Consider the following 7281-nt stretch of genomic DNA (forward strand, 5'->3'; position numbering starts at 1 on the left):
ATTGATTTCTAATAAAAACACTATCAAAGCGCTTACATGTGATTTGCACTACCAAAGCTAGTCGTGGAAGACTCTCATGAAGAGGGTTTACTATCAAAAGTCTTGCATAATTTCCCACCACATGATTTTGAAAGGCATCCACTATCGTATTATAACCATGTGACCCCTCTCCTACAATAATTGTGACGTTTGTAAGGCATTGGTGATGTTCTCCTTTACTTCCACAGAATCCAATAAGAGTGTCATTCTTTGCATTCCACCTGCATTAAAAAAAGTTTGCTTTAACTTTCAATATCTTACAAACTTCCTTTACATGATTGAAAGTAAAAAACATTGCAAACTACAAGACATTAGATCTATTAAGATCACCTTATGCAACGTTTGATGGCAGTCTCATCTTCAACAATGATAATCGGCACCATTGACATTACTCCATGTTTACTTTTTGCATCCATGTATATCTTACCCACTGCCTCAAATATATACTCATGCTCTCCAGGCATGAAGTGAATTGCTTTCTTCCCTTGCCTTCTTGTAGTGCACATGGACGGTCCTCCAAGGTTAGTACTCATAAATTCATGCAAGCATGGCCCGCCCCAAAGCTTAATGAGCTCAAACATGTTCTTTGTGGACTCATTGAATCGTTGTGCTTGTTTTATTCGTACTATATTCTTTGCTACATCTTGAAAAAAGTCCCACAAAGCTTGTTTACCTCCAAATTTACCTTGTCGATGGGCCTCAACTATATTATTACAAAAGCGCCGCACATCCTTCCTGTTAAAGCATTCAAAGTTTGCTTCTTTCAAGGACCTAATCCTCACAGAAAGCACAACAATTCTTGCTTCTAACCACCATAGCTTTCTCTTGGATTCTTTCAAGTCTTTCTTGGACTTAACTGTCACATTTTTCAACTCTTCACTGCTAAGATAATCTAATCGCTTTCCTCCTCCTGTATTCCTAACCCCTCTCTTCTCAATAGCAGTACTCTCTCTGTATACTCTCATGCGAAAATCATCATAAGTGGGAATTTTTTTACAATACTCACAAGTAAAACTTTCAAAGGGATTTCCACCACATGAAATACGAAGGCAATTTATGTGTTTGTAGCATCCATCTACCTTAATTTCAAGAGATCCGTCATATAACATAGCTTTTGTATATGGCTTTGGATACCATTCCGATCCTATTTTAAGGTCGTGTAGAATAGATTTTATGTTGACGTCACATGCTTTGTAAGGCACGGTCCTTTGCCATAATCCCCAACAGAGAAAATTTAAATCATAAGAAGAAGGCATATATGGGTCACCTGTACAAGTAGAAGGTCCTTCTGAATTTGTTGATACGGTACTTTCTTTGGTTGGGTAAAGAAAAGAGCTCAGTGACTTTTGTTGTGGATCTGCATGAAAGAGCTTCTTTGGTCGCCCTCTAGCATTTGTCAAAACTACATGGTTGGTACATGTTTTTTTGGATATAGCCATGATGTGAGACTTTGACTTGATATGCTCTGTGAGAATCGTATGCAAGTCCGTTCTTGAAGGGCACAAATGCAACCATTTCTTATCATACTTGCATACAACTCTTACTCTCCCTTTATCTTTGTAGTCATTCAATGTTGCCTCAATAAGCTCAAAATCAGATCCTGTGTGATTTCAAGTCAAGACTCACAAATTAATCTCTAAAATGATTAGAAATTAGCCCTAAGATACATATACAAAAGTGATTTTAAAACAAACCCCAACCTTACTAAAGCTCAACTCTTTCATAAACCGGTAATTGTCGTATATGAAAATAACATTTTATTGGAGGTTTCAATGGTTAAAAAGATGTCACTTGCCTTCATGAGTGCTATTAAAAATATCCATCTCCTCTACTGCAGCTAAAACCGCAACCATATTATCTTCATTGCTTTCTTCTACGTCTTTTGAGTTAGATGTCGCTCCCACCTTCAACCCTTGATTTGTCAAATATCTTATTTGATGCGCTTGGCCTTCTAATATATGGGTTCTCATGAAATTAGAAAGACACGAGTAAGCAGATTTCTTGCCAATGACTCCCGATCCACAAGGAGCTTCACATTCATGGCACCATAATCGAGGCAAGGGTGCACCATTAAGATCTTCTGTGGCAAGCTCAAACCTATCATCTCTTGGTGGGTTTCACTCCCTCAACTTCTTGCGAGTCTTCTCACATTGGTTTAGCCAACTTTCAAGAGTAGACTTTGAAATCAATGTGCTCTTGAGCATGCTTTTAACATGCTTTAGGTTGTCACCTGACTTGTGCAAACTATGATCACCTTCATCGCTTGCATTGAAGTTAGTGTCCTCGAGAGTATCCTTCAAGCCTTCACATATGTGTTTTCTAGGCCTGCTCTCATCCCCAACCTTATCTACCATGCTTGAATCTCTCTTTATACCAATAAACTTGACATTCTCTACATGCCAACGTTCTTCTTGTACTAGGTTTAGGGTGCAACCACTGTCATTATCTTCATCTTCAATTATGAATTTAAAGGGACCAGATATAAGCTCATCTTGTGTAATCTCTTGTCGTATTGCACTATACGTGGAATCAACCATAACTCGGATATAACCCAAAAGTTTCTTCTCGCTAGACCCATAATCAAACACCTTCATGCGAGTTGTTGAAGCCATGAATGATCAACCTTATAACCAAATACAAAAAAATTAAAAAATTAGTAACTTCTCATATATAAAAAATACACTAATATTTAAAAAATAAATTAGAAGTGTTTCCATCACATAATACAAGCATCAATTTCTACTCAATGGGAAATACACCCCATGTTTTTAGCTTGTAACTATTAAGGCAATGCATCTAGTAAAGACTTAAGTATTTATCTAATAAAGCCTATCCATAGAAAATAAAGTACATAGCATTAGAAATGATAACAATATATAAAATTCACCAATACATTCTGAGCACTTGATCAGGTTGATGACTAACCTTACAAAACTAGGGTATTTCTCACAGGAGAATGTTTACTTGCACTAGTGGAGGTGACAAGTTATTGCATCACTTCAAAAGCAATAGTTTGTCGAGGAAAGTTTAAGAGGTTTGGTATCATCTATAATTGCTAGGTACACTTGGTCATTAGTTTTTTAATCATTCATTTATAATGTATTATTATTTTCTAATCATTAATAATTTAAAATGCAATATGGATACGATGTGAAATCATAGCTTTTTAAACCATTGTAGTAGTTCTCTTTCTTGCACGCTTGTGTGTTTACAACAACAATATATCTCTTTGGCAACTTAAAAAAATCACATGTATACAACACTCCACTTGCACAATCATATTTAGCAAAGAAAATAAGAGAGATTGAAACTTTGTATATGCATTAAATGGTTCGTTAATGTTTCACGTATACTATCTAGAGACTATTTATAGATATAAAATATACACCATGATACTAAATATGAAACAATGTGGTTATTAAATTTCAAAACTTGAGAAAGTCAACCGTGCAAATTGCTGACAAGACACATAAAGACACAAAATCTTGAAATAATTGCTCTTGAAGATGTACATCCACATAACTAACTTAATCTTAAAGCACAAATTATAAGCTGTATTCTATAGAGCATATAGCTTTACAAAAAATATATAACTATCCTTGGTTTCATGAGTCATAGAGACTCCAAAAATTGATAGGTTGTTTTACAAAATACAAGGAGAGATTACAAGAGGTGGGTTGTTAAAAAAGGGTGAGCTAGAATAGGGCCAAGCTCTACAAGTGATCTTTGTGCCTTTGAAGGATCAGTGCTGCAGTGTGCTCTCAAAAAGTCATCAAGGTCTGCAAAGGACATTCGCATGGCCTTATCATCTAACAACATGTGATCCCTTGCCTTGAACTCTATTAAGTGCATGATGAATTCATTTGGGGTATCTCTCGGCTCCCTACGCAACCATAGACGTTGGCCTAAGCGCCAAAACTCAACGAGACAGACGATGAGCCAACCAACTGCGTATATATCTGACTCCTTGCTGTAAGCAGACTCACACAATGGATCATAGATCTCAGGAGCAATCCATGGCCTTCTTTTCCTTTCTAACACTCCTTTCCGTCGGCACTCATCTACAATGTGCATGGGCTCATTTGGTCCCCTAGATGGGCAGTTGAGAGCTCGTCTTTTCATACCAGAAATAAGCATGAGACCCCAATCTATGATGCCCACCCTGGGGGTGTTATCTCTGGTGAAATCCAACACCATGTTCTTGGCATGTAAGTCCGAATGGACGATACTAGCACTATGCACGGCCTTCATCCCATCCACCAATGCATGAATAATGTTTGGCATATTATTGATGATGCCCACGATCCTAGCCCTCTCCTCTGCAGAAGGCACCTTGTCAAGATCAAGTCTGAACCCCATTGATGGCTTGTGGAGGTGCTCGATGGTTCTCCTATATTTACATTTTTGAAAAGGGCCCCACATCAATATATCATCTATTGTACCACCATTGAAAAAGGGAAATACTGTAACCCAAGGGGGCTCAGAAGTAAAGGCAATGCATCATACAATGGATGCATTGACCTTTTGCATCCCACACTCCACTTGGAATTACTGCAGCTTAACATTGTTGAAGCCCTTGTACATTTTGGCGCAATATGTTAACTCTAAAGGAAAATAAGTAATATTATCAATAGTAACTTGGACACACTGTCCAAAGGAACCTTCACCAATGACTCTACCTAGCTTGATGGCATCAAAGGGAATGCCAATCATTGGTGCGCATTGGTGATTCCTCAATGTGCGCAACATAGTTCCTGCCCCTGACGGATTCTCTCTCTGCCTTGTCGGACTAAAACTAGGACTTGCATTTATAGTGGTCTTTAGACGTTTTGGTAGAGAGGTTGTCCCGGACAAGTCCTTTGCTCGCTTTAAGCATGCCACCTCTTCTCTCCACTTCACGTTCCAAAAGACTAACCTCTCCTTCAATGCAGACACTGGTGCTAACTCCTTAACATCTTCAACCATCTTGGGTGCATTTCCAAGTAGTGTACAACAAAGATGCAAGTTCTTCTCGGGATCCCAAAGTGCATCAGTGACTAGGTGCGAAAGCCCTTGCTGCTGCAACATGGTCTGCATGGATGTACATGCTGAATTGCAGAAAGTAACAAAGACAATTTCATTACTATTGATGAGTGATATCTGCTCTTCTGTGCTGGATGATATAGCCTCTATCAAGCAAATGCGTAGTGCTTTGGCAATGTTCAAGGCCATCTTCACAAATTGTAAACTCTCTACAATAAAGAAAAGAAGTGTATAAGCATAATGGCCAAGGCTTAAGCTACCAATTGTAAGTTAAGCTACATAACTTTAATATAAATGTATGACATATAATCTTTGATTAAGAATACAATTGTATGATATCAATCTTAATTTATATTGGTGTTGCATATGAACTTCAATTGCATGATACCATCTAAATATTGAAAAGGTAACACAAAAACATACAAATGCAAGAACATGATAGATTTTAAAAAAACTACACATAGATCAGGACATTTTTTGGCCGAATAGACGACCTAAATGCCCATCCCATCGAACAATAGCAAACAATTAGTGTATCAGGACGTTACGAAACCAAATGCACGATCAAATGCCCATCATTTATTTTATGTGTAGCTTGTCAAGACACTATTTAGCCGAATTCACGACCAAGTGCCCATCTACACCTAGGGGGGAAAGGAGGGTATCACAACCAAAGTGACACCTCTATGCCGAGTTCACGACACAGTGCCAAGTCAATTGTGACATACTTATCAAAAGTCACTCACTTGCCGAGTTCACGACTAAGTGCCTATTTAACAAGCACCTTTTGGCCCTACGAAATCATCACAAGACAAACATATTATGATGCACTCATCCCCCAAGACGCACTCATCCCTTGAGACCCTTATACATAGTGATGATTCTAATCATGTGTGTACCTATGTTATGCATTCAAGGAGGCAAGGGAGCATTAAGTGTTAATCATAGAAGTACATATACATAAATACATAAATCTATTAAGATAGAAGTACATATACATAAATACATACATGTATCTATTAAGATATTGGTACATAAGCAATCTTTTAAATTATACACGTTACTTTGCACATTTGTCATAAAATTCTTTTTCATAATTCTCTTCTTATCCCCCCTTTCTCTTAATCAAAGGGATTCTCATTACAATTTTGAAGCTTTTAAATCATTTTGTAGGTCCTAGGGAGGGTCTAAGCAATAATATCTTATCTTATTTTCAATATTGCAGATTAAATCTCCATTCATGCTAATTCAACCAAAATAGGAGAGGTGCATGCTGAATAGAAAGATCAAAACACCAGTACGAGAAAACCATCTATGTTGGAAAGCATTTCTCTGTGACATATAATAGACCAAGCATCTCAAAGTAGATGTCTTAATTATTCTTAAAATAAAAACACAAAGTTGGATTGTTGAAACTGTGTATACCTCTTAAAGGGTTTCAAGCATGCCAAGCACACAAAATTTCCCACAGGTTGTGGATAGAAGGGCGTGTTCTACTAGCATTGACATTACAAAGCACGGTTGCAGACGTTTTTGCTACCAACATACATCCAACTGCCCGCATAGGAAAATGTATTTTGTTAGATCATGCCATAGGGGTTGTTATTGGAGAGACAGCATTTGTGGGTTGTCAATGTGGCTATTCTGCATCATGCAACCTTAGGTGGGACAGGTAAAGTTGGTGGGGACAGGCATCCTAAGATAGGAAATGGGGTTCTGATAGGTGCCACTGCAACCATTCTGGGCGACATGAGGGCGACGTCAAGGTGGGGGATAGGGCCAAAATTGGAGCTGGTGTAGTGGTACTCATGGAAGTGCCACAAAGGACTATTGCAGTCAGTTGCCCAGCAAGGCTGGTAGGCCTAAAGCACCAGCCTACTCTCCTCAAGGAGATGCCTAGTTATACCATGGATCAAACATGGTTTGATTATGTGATTTAAGCTGCTCAAAAATGCATTTTTCAACTAAATAAATATTTATCTTACAAGATAATGATGGTGTACCTACGAGCTGTTGATTATGGATTTATTCTGCACAGAGAGAGAATAGTTGTGGGTGACAATGAGGCTAAAATGGATAGCATCGACAAAGCAAGCAGCATCAAACAACATTGACAGAATTATTGACAGCATCGACAGGTGGTAGCATCGAACGTGGGAGGAGGCCTCAAACTACATGGGAGGAAGCAGCATCGTTGGACAGCATGGATAGGAGGTGGCA

The 7281-nt window shown here is 38.3% G+C and overlaps 1 pseudogene; it reads left to right on the forward strand.

Annotated features, from left to right (window-relative positions):
• The first annotated feature begins 5113 nt into the window (after positions 1 to 5113).
• LOC148034512 (serine acetyltransferase 5-like) lies at positions 5114 to 7001 on the forward strand (annotated as a pseudogene).
• The last annotated feature ends 280 nt before the right edge of the window (positions 7002 to 7281 follow it).

The sequence above is a fragment of the Lygodium microphyllum genome, chromosome 6 (assembly GCF_053477565.2).
Source record: "Lygodium microphyllum isolate KBCC chromosome 6, Lygodium_microphyllum_v1.1.10, whole genome shotgun sequence".
Lineage (NCBI taxonomy): Eukaryota > Viridiplantae > Streptophyta > Polypodiopsida > Schizaeales > Lygodiaceae > Lygodium > Lygodium microphyllum.